The sequence below is a fragment of the Pteropus alecto genome, unplaced genomic scaffold (genome assembly GCF_000325575.1).
Source record: "Pteropus alecto unplaced genomic scaffold, ASM32557v1 scaffold24, whole genome shotgun sequence".
Classification (NCBI taxonomy): Eukaryota; Metazoa; Chordata; class Mammalia; order Chiroptera; family Pteropodidae; genus Pteropus; species Pteropus alecto.
Window position 1 is genome coordinate 25665344 of NW_006439192.1, and position 13844 is coordinate 25679187.

A 13844-nucleotide genomic window follows, 5' to 3' on the forward strand; every position below is an offset into this window, starting at 1 on the left:
TAACATGTTAGAATGTAGTATCTGTATAGAAAAAATTTGGTTAGGTTAAAGGGATAAGGAATGATACTGGTTAGAAGGGAAAGATTGCAATTCTAAGGGGAGTAATTCCTGTAGGCTTTGTTGGGACCCATTATTTAAAATATTAGAAGTACATGACATGAGAGTGATCTTAAAGTGAAATATTTTTCAAGGGATATAAGAATAATCAAATTTAGCCACTGGCCTCAACTGCCCCTTTTTCTCTTTGAGGCTCTTGAGATATTAAGGACAAAATTGTCAGTTATGTTAGCTATAACTTTTGCTGCAGAACTCTACTGATAATGGGCTGATCTAAAACAATTTTTTTTTTCATATGTTAGGTTATCCTGAATAGAAACAGTAGGTAAGGTAGGCTTCATCTATTTCTGTTTTAAATACTAAACCACAGTCTTACAGCTGCCCATTTATATGCAAGGGCAGTGCAGTTTTGTCTATGTCTTCCAGTGCCAGAGCAGCACAAATACTGGGGAGAGTTGGACCTGTCTATCCAGAACAATAGTTCCAGGCTTAGCAGTCACATAGAGGCAAGAGGAAGAAAGAGAGAGGACACATCCTCTACTCTGCCACTTTGGATCATGAGAGAAAGGAAGTCACAAGAAATGGTATACTCTGTTTCAGTGCTCCACTAACTAGTACTGCGACTCAATATGATATTCCATAATTTTATCAGCATAGACCAGGTCGTAGACTAAGGGAGTGGAACATCATATCCAGGAATCTGACTTACTTTAAAGAAAATGGTAAGGATGAAAGTCCTTGAGAATTTTCAGAAGTCAAGAAATAACAACAATGCATGTAGTGTATGCATACTTGAAAACATTTCTTCTTAAATGCTCACATGTCTCACAATATTTTGCAACATATCTCACAATAAGTATCTTAATCTTGTTTTTACTCCATTCTTAATGAAAACTGACCAAAAGTAAGAGAGATTTCTAAAAAAATAATACATGTATTATTTTACATAAAAGTTTGGACGAGAAACAGGGATGATAGTTATTGATCTCTTAAAACACATTACTTGATAACAGAAAGTCATGAAATGCAGAATTTTAAGAAAAGAGGAACTAGTTTTTCTGCTTAAAATAAGATCGTAGAGTAAAGAAGGGCATAGAAGAAAGCAGGCCAAGTACAAGAGTAAGGATATAATCCATAGCCAGATAAATGTGTGCTAGAGTAGCCCAGAATTTTGCCTCCAAGTCTCATGGAGAGGGAAACTGTCCAGTTCCACAACTGAGTTTCCATAAAATTAAAACAGTAAAATTGCTGACAACTGTTATAAGAAATAATAATAGATGCCTACTATTTCAGTCTTATCTGTCATGAAGGTCAACCTGGACTGTCATTTTTCTTAAAATAAACAATGATTTTGTTTTTTTATTCTTTGGCATAAAATATCTTTACATCAGACCTAAACTCTCATATTAGTAAAATGTAACTTATTTGAGTCTCAGCTGCACTACCATCCCTCAATAACATTCTTTTGTTCTTGTTTTTGCCTCCTTCCCCACTCCTTTACAATTTCTATAATTCATTTTGTCCTCCAGCACAATTTCTAAAGCATCGATTTATTTTATTCATTCCACAAATACTTATTGAAGGAGTCCTATATGCTAGGCAATATTTTAGTTGATATACTAGTGAGTCCCTACTCTCACAGAGCTTATTGTCCATTTGGACCTATTCAGTTAATAAATTGATCATTACAATAAATTTAGATGGTGATAAATGATTTAAATAAAAATAATAATAATAGAATGGAGTAAATTCAGTTCAAATTGGCCTAAGCAAAATAAATGGCTATTTTAATAATGTGTAACTTAAAAAATTAGAAGTAGGGCTGACTTCACAAGAGATATAATCAAGTAGCTTAAGAGATGTTACTGATTGCATTTACAAACATGTTAAGTAGCTCGTGGAAGTACCACTCAATAAATGCAATTTCATGACTGGCATAGGAAACTTTCAGCTACAAATAGGAGAAAATAGGAGAAAACCCAACTAAATAGGAGAAAATAGGAGAAAACCCAACTAAAACCAGTTTAAATGAGTTATAATGGTACATGTAACTAAAAATCCAGAGGAAGGATTTTTTTTTTTGTTGTCATTTCAGAATTTTTGTTATGTTGCTAAAGAGTCCCTTTATCTTTGCCCTCTTTGCATTTGAAAAGTTTTTTCAGTTTGGCTCCTCTCCTTATAGTAAAACATCGCAATAGTTCTGTTGTGTCCTAAATCCTTTAAGGTTTCAAATGCTTGGCCACCTCAGAAGAGGTTCCTTTTGTTAGGCAAAACCACACTCTGAATGTCTCAGGTCAACTAGAGCTTCCTAAACTGCACAGGTGCTGTTAAGAGGGAAACTGGGAGAAAGTAAATTAGGAGACAACTAATTGTCAACCACACTGTCCATCTCTGTTATTAGGGGAAACAGGTAGAGTATTCTAAATCTTAATATATGTGATATGTAAATGTTATGTGGAAATTTTATATCCATTATAGTGTTTACTTATTGTGCTTATAGTCTTTATATTATTACCATTGTCCAATGTATTATATATTAAATAATTGGCTCTGCTTTTTTTTTTTTTACCAGAGTGTAGATTTTGCACAAGAAAAACACTATACATATAACTGATCAATGAGCTCAATAAATATATATTTTTCCCCTAATGAACCCTATTACTGATTCCATTCAGAGTGACTTCAGGAAGTCACTAACTCTTAACTTTTCTTCTATGAAATACACGTCATTTGTTAATTCACTAAATTGCCTAGGGAGAGAAAAAATCACCCTATCATTGATCTGCTCAAACTTTTATGTTCATGATTTAAAATAAGATATAAAAAAATAATTAAAATAATAAATTGAAAATGCATTTACTTCAAGATAGGCTCACAACAAGAAGGGTATCTTAAAATCTGTGATTTTTCTTATTTTTACATCCAATTTTAAAAGGAAAATTGTACATTTGATAACATCAGATTTCCTATTTATCAAAGAAATGTAATATTAATTTATTTCATGATGATACTTCACTAGCAACACCTGTTATTAACCATGTCAGTCTGCATTCTGACTACAGCTTTCAATTAGATATAATCTGTTCTAGTCATACAAAGGGAAAGAAAGACAAAAGGAGAATTCAGTTACCAAATCACAAACTTGAATAGGCACTTACAGTAATAGGCATTTTGCAAAGCTATTATGTTTGGTATGGAAGTGATGTTTCTAGATTTAAATAAATGTAGCTAACTTGATTAAAGGTGTGTGCCTAGAGATAACATCTTTCACAGTGCTTTAAATATTCTAGTTTATAATCAAATAAGCTTTTACTCAACTTGTATCATAGCACCACTGAACTGCCTGTCTTCTTTCATGTTTGATGGTGTTAAAAGCTTAAAAAACTCATAAGATTCTTGAAAGCTACATTCTATTATGGTAAAAAAAAAAAAAAGAATGTCTGAGATCTTCCATGGTAATGAGAGTGAAAAATAAAGACATCTCTCTCTTTAGTTACTTAGAAAAAGTGCTTACATTTTCATCTATTGAGGCAGAAATGGGAGGAATATTGTCCTGAATGCCCCAGCATTCAGTTCTCCTAGTCCAGTAGATTCTAAATGATATTTTCTTATATTCTCTGTTCATTAAAGGAAATATTTCTGTAGATATTTAATGTGCAAAAAACTTTTAAGTGACATAATATTAAAAATTACTATTTCTATACTGTATTCCATAGTGGCTGTACCAACTTGCAGTCCCACCAAGAGCGCATAAGGATTCCCTTTTCTCCACATTCTTGCCAACAATTGTTCTTTGTTGATTTATTGGTGATAACCATTCTGGCAGGTGTGAGGTGACATCTCATTGTGGTTTTAATTTGCAATTCCCTGATGGTTAGTGATGTTGAGCTTCTTTTCATGTCTATTGACCATCTGTATGCCCTCTTTGGAGAAATGTTTCTCCAGGTCCTCTGCCTATTTTTTAATCGGAATGTTAAGTTTTATTGGGCGTTGAGTTGCATGAGTTCTTTATAAATTTTGGATATTAACCCCTTTTCATCAGATATATCATTGGTGAATATCTTTTCCCATTCAGTAGATTGTCTTTTCATTTTTTTTAATGATTTCTTTTGCTGTGCATAACTTTTTAAATTTGATATAGTCCCATTTGTTTATTTTTTCTTTCATTTCCCTTACCTGAGGAGATATATCAGAAAAAAAATATATATTACTAAGAACAATATCAGAGAGTTCACTGCCTATGTTTTCTTCTAGCAGTTTTATGGTTTCAGGTCTCACATTTAAATCTTTAATCCATTTTGAGTTTATTGTATATGGTGTAAGAGGGTGGTCTAGTTTCATTTTTTTGCATGTATCTTGTCTAATTTCCCAACATCATTTATTGAATAGATTCTCTTTACCCTATTGTATAATCTTGCTCCCTTTGTCATAGATTAATTGGCCATATAGGCATGGGTTTATTTCTGGGCTCTTTATTTTTTCCATTTATGTTAGTCTGTTTTTATGCCAGTACCATGCTGTTTTGATTACTATAGCCTTCTAGTATAGTTGGATATCAGGTATCGTGATACTTCCAACTGTTTCCTTTTTTCTCGAGATTGCTGAGGCTATTCAGGATCTTTTGTGGTTCCATATAAATTTTAGAATTAATTGTTCTAGTTCGGTGAAAAACGCAATTGGTATTTTGATACAATTGAATCTGTAGATTGCTTTGAGTAGCATAGATATTTTGATGATATTACTTCTTCCTGTCTGTGGTGCATGTTGTCATTGCAGCATTATTTACAGTAACCAAGATATGGACATAACCTAAATGTCCATCAATAGACAATTGGATAGAGGTGGTACATATATACAATGGAATATTACTTGACCATGAAAAAGAATGAAATCTTATCATTTGAAACAACATGGATAGACCTAGATGGTATTATGCTAAGTGAAGTAAGTCAGACAGAGAAAGACAAATACCATATGATCTCATTTATATGTGGAATCTAAAGAACAAAATAAATGAATGAACAAAATAAATGAACAAACAAAACAAAAACAGACTCAGATCCAGAGAACAAACCGATGGTGGCCAGATGGGAGAATGTTGGGGAACTGGATAAAAAAGGTGAATAGATTAAGAAGTATATATTGGTAGTTACAAAATATTCAAGGTGATGTAAAGTACAGCATGGAAAATGTAGTCATTAATATTATAATCATTATGTATAGTGCCAGGTGAGTACTAGACTAATCGAGGGAATCAATTCATAAATTATATAAATGTCTAATTATTGCTATGCTGTACATCTGAAACTAACATAATACTGAATCCGAACTGTAATTGAAAATATAAACAAACAAGTAAATAAATAAAATAAGAAAAAAATAAAAAATAAAAATTATTATTTTACCTGGGCCTTGAAGCAGCAATGCTTGGGTCCTGAGTTTCAGGATAGAAAACAGGAAAGCAATTGTTTTAGCTTATCTTACTATTTTATATTATTTATCTAATTTCATTATCTTATCTCTGAGTTCCCTTCTTTTTCCCAGCTGTGAAATGTCACCCTTTAATCATGCTTCATTAATCATTATATGTATCAATTTACTCAATTTCTTAATTTACTTTCTTCAGTTTACTTGGATTAATTTCAACTACTGAGGTGAAGAAACTATCTTAAAGTTCTCTGTCTTCATGTAGCAATTCTACTGATTTGATATTTTTAACTCCTTTCTAACAGTTTGAATGATAAACATTAATAATATAATTTATCATATTTAAACTGCACAAACATATTGATTCAACAAACAGGTATATCTTTGAATTTTTGTAAATAATCATCTTCATTCAGTTCGACATTCCTAATTTAAACAATGTTACTTATGCTGAGGTTTCCACCTTAAAAATGTATATAGGCAATACTTAAATAATTCTTTCTTCCAGTGGAGGTAGAATCACAGATTTTGAGCAATAAACTAAGAATTTTAGTTTTTTCATTCTAAATCTTGGCTCCGATTTAAAAAAATCTACTTGTTTTGTTTGAGTTATTTTTTCTATGTATGTCTTTTCTATGGTAACAATTCTACTAAGCATGGGTAAATTATTTATCCAGTAAATTATTTGAATCTGGATAAATTGCTTTTAAAATCTGTCCTATGGTAGACCATCATCTACAAAATAAAAAATAAATAATTTGATACTTTGATAACACAGAACTGAATTTCAAATAAAACACTTTTACCATGATAATTTTTTGCTGGTAGAAATCCTAAATTTGTTGTATTACTTGATGTACTTTGACTAAAAGCCACTCCCAAACACACACACACACACACACACACACTAGTAAAGTGCTCATTCTAGAATTATTTAAAGTGACTTTTCTTGCTACTTAACAGTATATTGAAAATTATAGTGGAACAATTAATATTATATTTTTTTGAAATAATATCTCAAAAAATATTTTTTTTAATGAAACCTTTTGCTCTCATTGAGAACATAATTAGGGTAAGAATGTTAGGATCATTGAAAAATCTTCATCATATTGAACATTCAATGCAAAGGAAACATTGTGACTACTCTAACTTGATTACAGCATGGTTCATTTTGGTTTTAACATCACTGGTTGGGTGATAAAGTAAATCATATAAAAAAATAAATCAGGCAGGTTTACCTTGCTTATTTCGTAATGATAAATATAATATAGGTGTTATAGAGTATAGTTTTATTGGCAATTGAATATAATTTAATATTATAAATATGAGATTAAGTCATTTAATGAGCTAAAATATTTTAATTCATTGGCTAGAAATTGGTTGAAAGTAAGTCAACTTGATTATTGTGTATTAAATCTTTCCAAATTTTTTCACTTCTAATGTTGACAAGGGATCCACAGAGGAGGAATCAATCCATGAATAGGAAATCTAATAAAAATTTAGTGAATATACTTTAAAGTAGTGTATGTTCAACCACAGAAATAAAATCAATTATAGTATCTATTATTTATCGAGCACTTATGATGTGTTTGGTACTATGTTATGATCCTGATGTGCTTTAGTTTACATAATCTTTACAACAGTTTATGAGATAAGTAGTTTTATATTCTCTATTTTACAAATTATTTAATAGAAACTGAGGTAGATGAAATAATTTTTCTGAGCTCCAGGAAATACACACACACACACACACACACGCACACACACACACACATCACATTTTATATATAAAAGTGAAAAATATTTTACTGTATAATTTCTTCTATGGGTTATATATCAGAAAATAAGATAATTTCTATTAGGTTTATATATGAATTATGATTGTAGACATTAACTAAAAATAATAAAAATTATAATCATAAAATCATTAAAAAAAAATCTGGTTGTATTATTTCCTGAAGAAGTCTTCAAACTTCTGAATGGTTGAAAACTAATGCTTGATATCTCTGTCTCTATCATCTATCATCTATCTATCATTTATCTATCATTTATCTCACACACACACACTCACACACACACACACACGTACACACGCATGCACATATACATAAGGGAGATACTAAATTCCTTACTTGGGAACATCAGTGTCCAGGAAAACTATAATGAGAACAGATTGTTCTTTTTCTCCCAAATCTCTCTCTGGGCCATTATTTCTTTTCTTTCTTTTTTTTTTCTTTTTTTCTTTTTTTTAGCTTTTTTGAAACATAATAGACATGTAACATTGTTTAAGGTGTACAGTGTTGAGTTGATACACTTATATTATTGCAGAATGATCACCTCCATAGCATTAGCTAACACAAGCATCACTTCACATAGTTACCATTTAATTTTTGTCGTGAGAACATTTAAGGTCTACTCTCAGTAACTTTCAAATATATAGTACAGTACTATTAATTATAATCACGATGTTGTATCCAGAATATATAGCTGGAATTTTATATATTTTAATGAGTATTTCCCCATTTCCTCTAATCCTCAGCCTCTGGTAACCCTTATCCTACTCTCTGTTCCTGTAGGTTTGGCTTTTTTAGATTCTACATATGAAATTATAAAGTATTTGCCTTTCTTTGTCTGACTTATTTCACTTAGTAAAATGTTCTCAAGTTTCATCTCTGTTATCATAAATGTTAAGATTTCTTTGTTTCTCATAGCTGAAAAAATATTTCATTATAAATAATCTCACATCTTCTTTATTCATCCATTGACAGACTCCTTGGTTGTTTTCACATAATGACTATTGTAAATAATGCTTTAATGAACATGGGAGTGCAGATAATTCTTTGAAATCTCGTTTTCATTTTCTTTAAATATATACTCAGATACGGGATTGCTGGAATCCTATGTAGTTCTATTTTTGCTGGAATCCTATGTAGTTCTATTTTTAATTTTTTGAGAAACTACCACACTGTTTTCCATAGTGGGTGTATCAATTTACATTACTATAAACAGTGCAGAAGGGTTCCTTTTTCTCCACATCCTAGCCAACACTTGTTATCTCTTGTATTTTTCATGATAGCTATTCAGGTGTGAGGTGTTATCTTATTGTGGTTTTAATTCTGAACAGCAAAAGAATAGTCAACAAAATGAAAAGACAACATATAGAATGGGAGAAAATATTTACAAACCATATATAAGGACTTCATATCCAAATATATAAAGCATTCATACATCAATAACAACAATAATCAAAACCAAACAATTCAATTGAAAAATAGGCAACAGAGCTCTATAGACATTTTTCCAAAGAAGACATACAAATGACCAACAGATATGTGAAAAGATGCTTAGCATCACTAATCATTTAAGCCATTGCTTCTATTCTTGTGGCCAAATTTTGATACTACTTGGAGGCTGATCTTTTACGACCTGTTCACCTTTGGCTAATGTTACACAGAAGAAAATATTGTTATGTCACGACATCTCTGTGGAACCCCCACAAGGCTCTTGCTTACTAACTTTCTTCCTTATCTATCTAAGCTAAAGATAATGACTTACTAGTACTTTGCATTCTCAGAAATGTTTGTGTCAGACTCAGTACCTACTCCATAGATCTAATGTCCCCAAACTTCTGAATCAACCCACTGTTTCGATCAGTGACTGCTATGCATTTTCTATCTTGGACACATCTCACAGTGTGTGGTAGGGATAAGGGGACTGATATGTGCATGTAATGTTGAGGAACTTTTCATGTACCTGTTGGCTATCTGTATGTCTTCTTCCATAAGTGTCTATTGAGATCTTCAGTGATAAATTTATGGGAAATTAAATTTAATGGGACTATTCCAAATCATAACATTTGCTACTATCTATAAATAGAGATTTTCCACAGAGCATAGAAGAATGAGATTTTGGGGTTTGCATTAAAATGGACATATTAGTAACCATTAATCTATTTTATTTAGAAAAAAATATTGTTAAAGAAAATACTGATAACCCTATACTTTTTCTAACTTCAAGAAAATCCATGGTCTTTTTTTTGTTGTTTCATTTTGTTTTCCTTTTTTCTTGTTCTCCTGTCTGATCACTTGAGGATAGAACCCACGGCCTGAAAGCCACCAGCACCAAAGATATGACATGAAAAGGACCAGAGCCCTTTTCCTCTGTTTCCGTACATTATGGAGATTGGAGCCACATGCTCAATCTTCACCAGGAAGAGGAGGGTTCAAGTCTTTTAGAATTTTTGAGTTCATTAAGCAGATCAGTGAGGTTATAGCGGATTGGCAAGTGAATTCAAGTTCTCATGGCACAGACATTCTAGCAAATGCTGTTTCCTATTAAAAGCACACGTAATCGCAAAGTTTTAGGTAATCAATTATTGGAAAATAATCTTAAATATTTATTATTACTAATAATCAGACAAGCTGAAACTCAATCTTGTGATGAAAAGATAAAGAGAAAATATACATTTACATTATTAAGTAACTGAAATGTAAATGCATCCTAACCTTTTTATCTATCAAAACTAAAGATAATGGCTTACTAGTGCTTTGCATTCTCAGGAGTATTTGTGTCAGTAAACGTCTTAACGTTCATTAGGTCATTCAGATTTATGAACTATAATTTTTGCTAAGGATGAGTCAAGATATCCAGGGGATGTATGTGTATGGCAAAATATCATTAAAATGGAGATTCAAATAAATTTAATAGATAATTTAGCTTGCCTACCCTTCATTCTTTCTACATTTCCTACATTGTAAATAGGGGGTGTGACTTGATTTTAACAGATGATTCTTGTTCACTAAATAGATATCATAGCTGCTTAAATTTTAATTTGATCTGCATAAGTGAATGCAGAAAAAGACAACATGAACAATTAGACTAAGTCATTGTTGAGTTTTAAAGTTGGATCATTTTGCAAAACTGATGTTTGTTACTGGTGTGTGTGTGTGTGTGTGTGTGTGTGTGTGTGCGCGCGTGCGCACGTGCGCGTGCATGTACTTGTATATTGTAATTCAAGAAATTTATTGTGACTGTTCACCTGTGCTGTCAGTGTTTAAATATCCCCACAGATGGATCATCAGGACAACTACAGATGGTTTATTTGAATTGCATGTTTAGTTTGTTAGTTGGTGTATAAACTTTAGGCTCGTGTTTCATCTCTAGAATATATGAATATTTATAAAGTTAAATCTAGTTCTCTCTAAATGCAGTATCCCAATTATCATTTTAATACTGTTGCAATCAGAAATCAATAGTTATGCATTATATATTTTATATATATAAGACTAAGCAGATAGGATATTTAACTAGGTTAAATTTTGAAACAAAAGTGTATGAGTTGGAACAATTTTAAAAAATTGTTTTCTTTAAAAAATTGAGTTAAAAGAATTTGATGTTGATATTCTACTTGTAAGATTATTGAATTCAGCTGTACTAATGAAATTAAATCTATATCTTTTGCAGTGCTTTGAATTTATTTAATGATTCATATTGTTCAAAAATTAAATGTAGCCGACATTTAATTTTCCTTTCAGACATGCTTTTAGAAAAGCAATTTAAGAAAATATCTATATTTTATATCTTTGCACAAATGGTTTTAGCATGGTTTATTGCCAGCCAATTCTGGCAATATAATAAAAAGCATTTATTTAGTTATAATTTTTTTCAGATGATACATTTAGCGGTTCTGTTAAATAACAGCAACTTAATGTTTTTAATGTAATGTTCATTAGTTATGACCCATAAAATGCTGTATTATGGAGAAGATAAAATGCTTAAATTTTTTTTGATTTAATGCTTATCCATTACAAATTATGAAGTGGTGATTGTAGTGTCATATATTTAGAAGAGAGAATAGAATGTAATAATATATACAAGGGTCTTTAAAGGCTTCTCTTGTAAGACCTTGCTGTAAATGCAAAACTTACAGTTAAATCAGTTGCTTATTTTTTGATTAATATGGTCCAAAAGATGGGCTTAATTTTAGTAGATGTCAGTTATGTAACACTGGTTACTTCTTAAAATACGGTGCGAGTCAAAGGAAGATTTACGACACAGAATAAGTGTATCCTCACTTTTGCCCAGTAAGGAAGAAAATATTTATGAACAAATGCTATTTAACAGTAATTCACACAAGTTTTAAACTTATACAGAACTGGTTTTAATTTCCATTTTGCTGCTAACTATAATTTACCAAGAAAACTTTTGTTTTCTCATCTATGTTTGGGGTCTAATATTTTAAGGAAAAATCATAAATATGTAATTAAAAATGCCAATTATTTTTATGACAGATCTTATTGATGGATACTGTATGTTATACTATTAATAGTTTTCATGCTTTGTTCTGAGTTATCATTGCCATCTGAAGATTACTGGCAAAAAAATAGTATATATTTAGGAAGTAAATAGATCCCTAACTCGGTACATGTCCTTACATCTACCTACTACTTTTGCAAAGATGATTTTGTTTTTAAATTTACATTGAGAAAGTCCTCAAATTAACTCAGGGAAAAGAAGGAAATGCTAATGCTCAAACGAAATATATAATTTTATTTCCTAATATGATCCAAAGTATGGTGTAAGCGCTCCAGTAACCTCAGAACGACTGAGAAAGCACAGAGTTGACTAATATTAACTGTGTAGCACCTCAGGAACTCGAGTTGTGCCTATGTCAGCTCTCAATTAGTGCAGCTTCACACTGAGAAGGAGATTTAAAAACAATGGGACATCATTAGTGGACATTCATAGTACAATATTTTGCCAACCTACCAAATGTCTGCTTATGAGCCATCCACAGGGTCCCACTAAAAAAGAAAGCAATTTCTTAGCTACTTTGGTAGTATGTGAAACTTGGGACACAGGATGAGATAATAAAGGGAAGGAGAGGAAAATACCACACACACAGCTACCCATTGATGGACCTGTGTTTAAAAAACCTGACATGGGTTAGCGCAGTCAGTTAAATCACTTTAGGATCCTTCTCTGGATTTAACAATTTGAAGAAACCCAACTAACCCAACTTGATTAAAAGGTAAGCATTTTAATATACCCAAATCTTTGATTTTGGAATGGTTTTATAACATCTTCCAGGAGATAATTTAAAGTCACTGACTCCATAATCAAAGATGAGCAGGTAATAAGTGACCTCTAGAAGTTGTGTTGTGCGTGGTGGCTATAAACACTCATCCTTCTTCTTGTATGCTCTTCATTTTTTTTAACTGCCTATCTTAACCTCATTGACAAAGGACATAGAAAAGATTTACTTTGCGTTGGGGCCTAAGAATATGCTTGTAGAAAGAGCCAGGGAGACCATTTCCATATGCAGTTGCTGCTTATTATGAGTGGCTAAAAATTGAAGTCTTTAATGGCCTAGCATGATAAGCATTCTCTCTGAAATATGAATAGAAATTGCATCAGAGTGTTCTATTCTCTTTTCTTTTTATGTTGAGAGTCTTTATTAGAAGGAGATTAATTGTAAGTAATATCACAATCATCTTTGAGGATTTTGTTACTCATTATATGAATGACTGCATAGAAATGTAATAGTTTTCTAAACTGAAAACTAATACAAGAAAAAGGAGCATTATATTAAAAATAAACATGACTGGTCAATTTTAGACTCTTCAGTATTAGACTTCTGTGGTATATATTATCTAGCTATTGGATAACTTTTTAATTCACTAACAAGGGAAATAGAAGTATGTAATCTAATCTCTATTTTCCTAAAGGGTAATCTGTATAATTAATCTCCCAATTTGTTAGTGTGTTCGTGTGTGTGTGTTGTGTGCGCGTGTGTGTGTCTGTTGTGTAATATAAAGGTGCTTGTAAATCATATCAAATCTCTGGAGAATTAATTGACTCCAGCTTTATTTTTCTATGTGGACATACTTACTGAATGTGGATAAGTGCAATTAATAATTTAATTATTAATCATTGGATAATATGCTGGAAATCATTTGTTTTTATATGATCATTTTTCTTTTCACACTATAACTTTCTTTGAAGATGCTATACTACTTAGATATTACCTTACCCCTTATCATCATGGCTTTTATAAACTATTTTCTACCTTAGATATTAGAACCTCTGAATTTCCCTAAAGAATCTATTTGCACAAAATATGATAATGAACAACATATAACCATTGAAGAGAAACAGATAAAGATGCGATATATTCTACGATTCACAGCTAACAAATTTAAGGCTCTTACAATATACATTTTACTCTCCAAGATCCCTTATCAACCCTTTAGCCACCAATGTTTGTGGCTGGAGTAGTTGTTGATATTTACATCTCTAGAATCTCACTCTCAGAAAGATCTGACCTGGTGGAGTATCTTATATACATCAGTCAAAAGCCT

The 13844-nt window shown here is 31.4% G+C and overlaps 1 non-coding gene across 1 annotated transcript; it reads right to left on the reverse strand.

Annotated features, from left to right (window-relative positions):
• Positions 1-9557: 9557 nt before the first annotated feature.
• LOC112483477 lies at positions 9558-9704 on the reverse strand. The gene has a single exon (XR_003047641.1). It is a non-coding gene; the product is annotated as a small nucleolar RNA SNORA57 (small nucleolar RNA).
• Positions 9705-13844: the final 4140 nt, after the last annotated feature.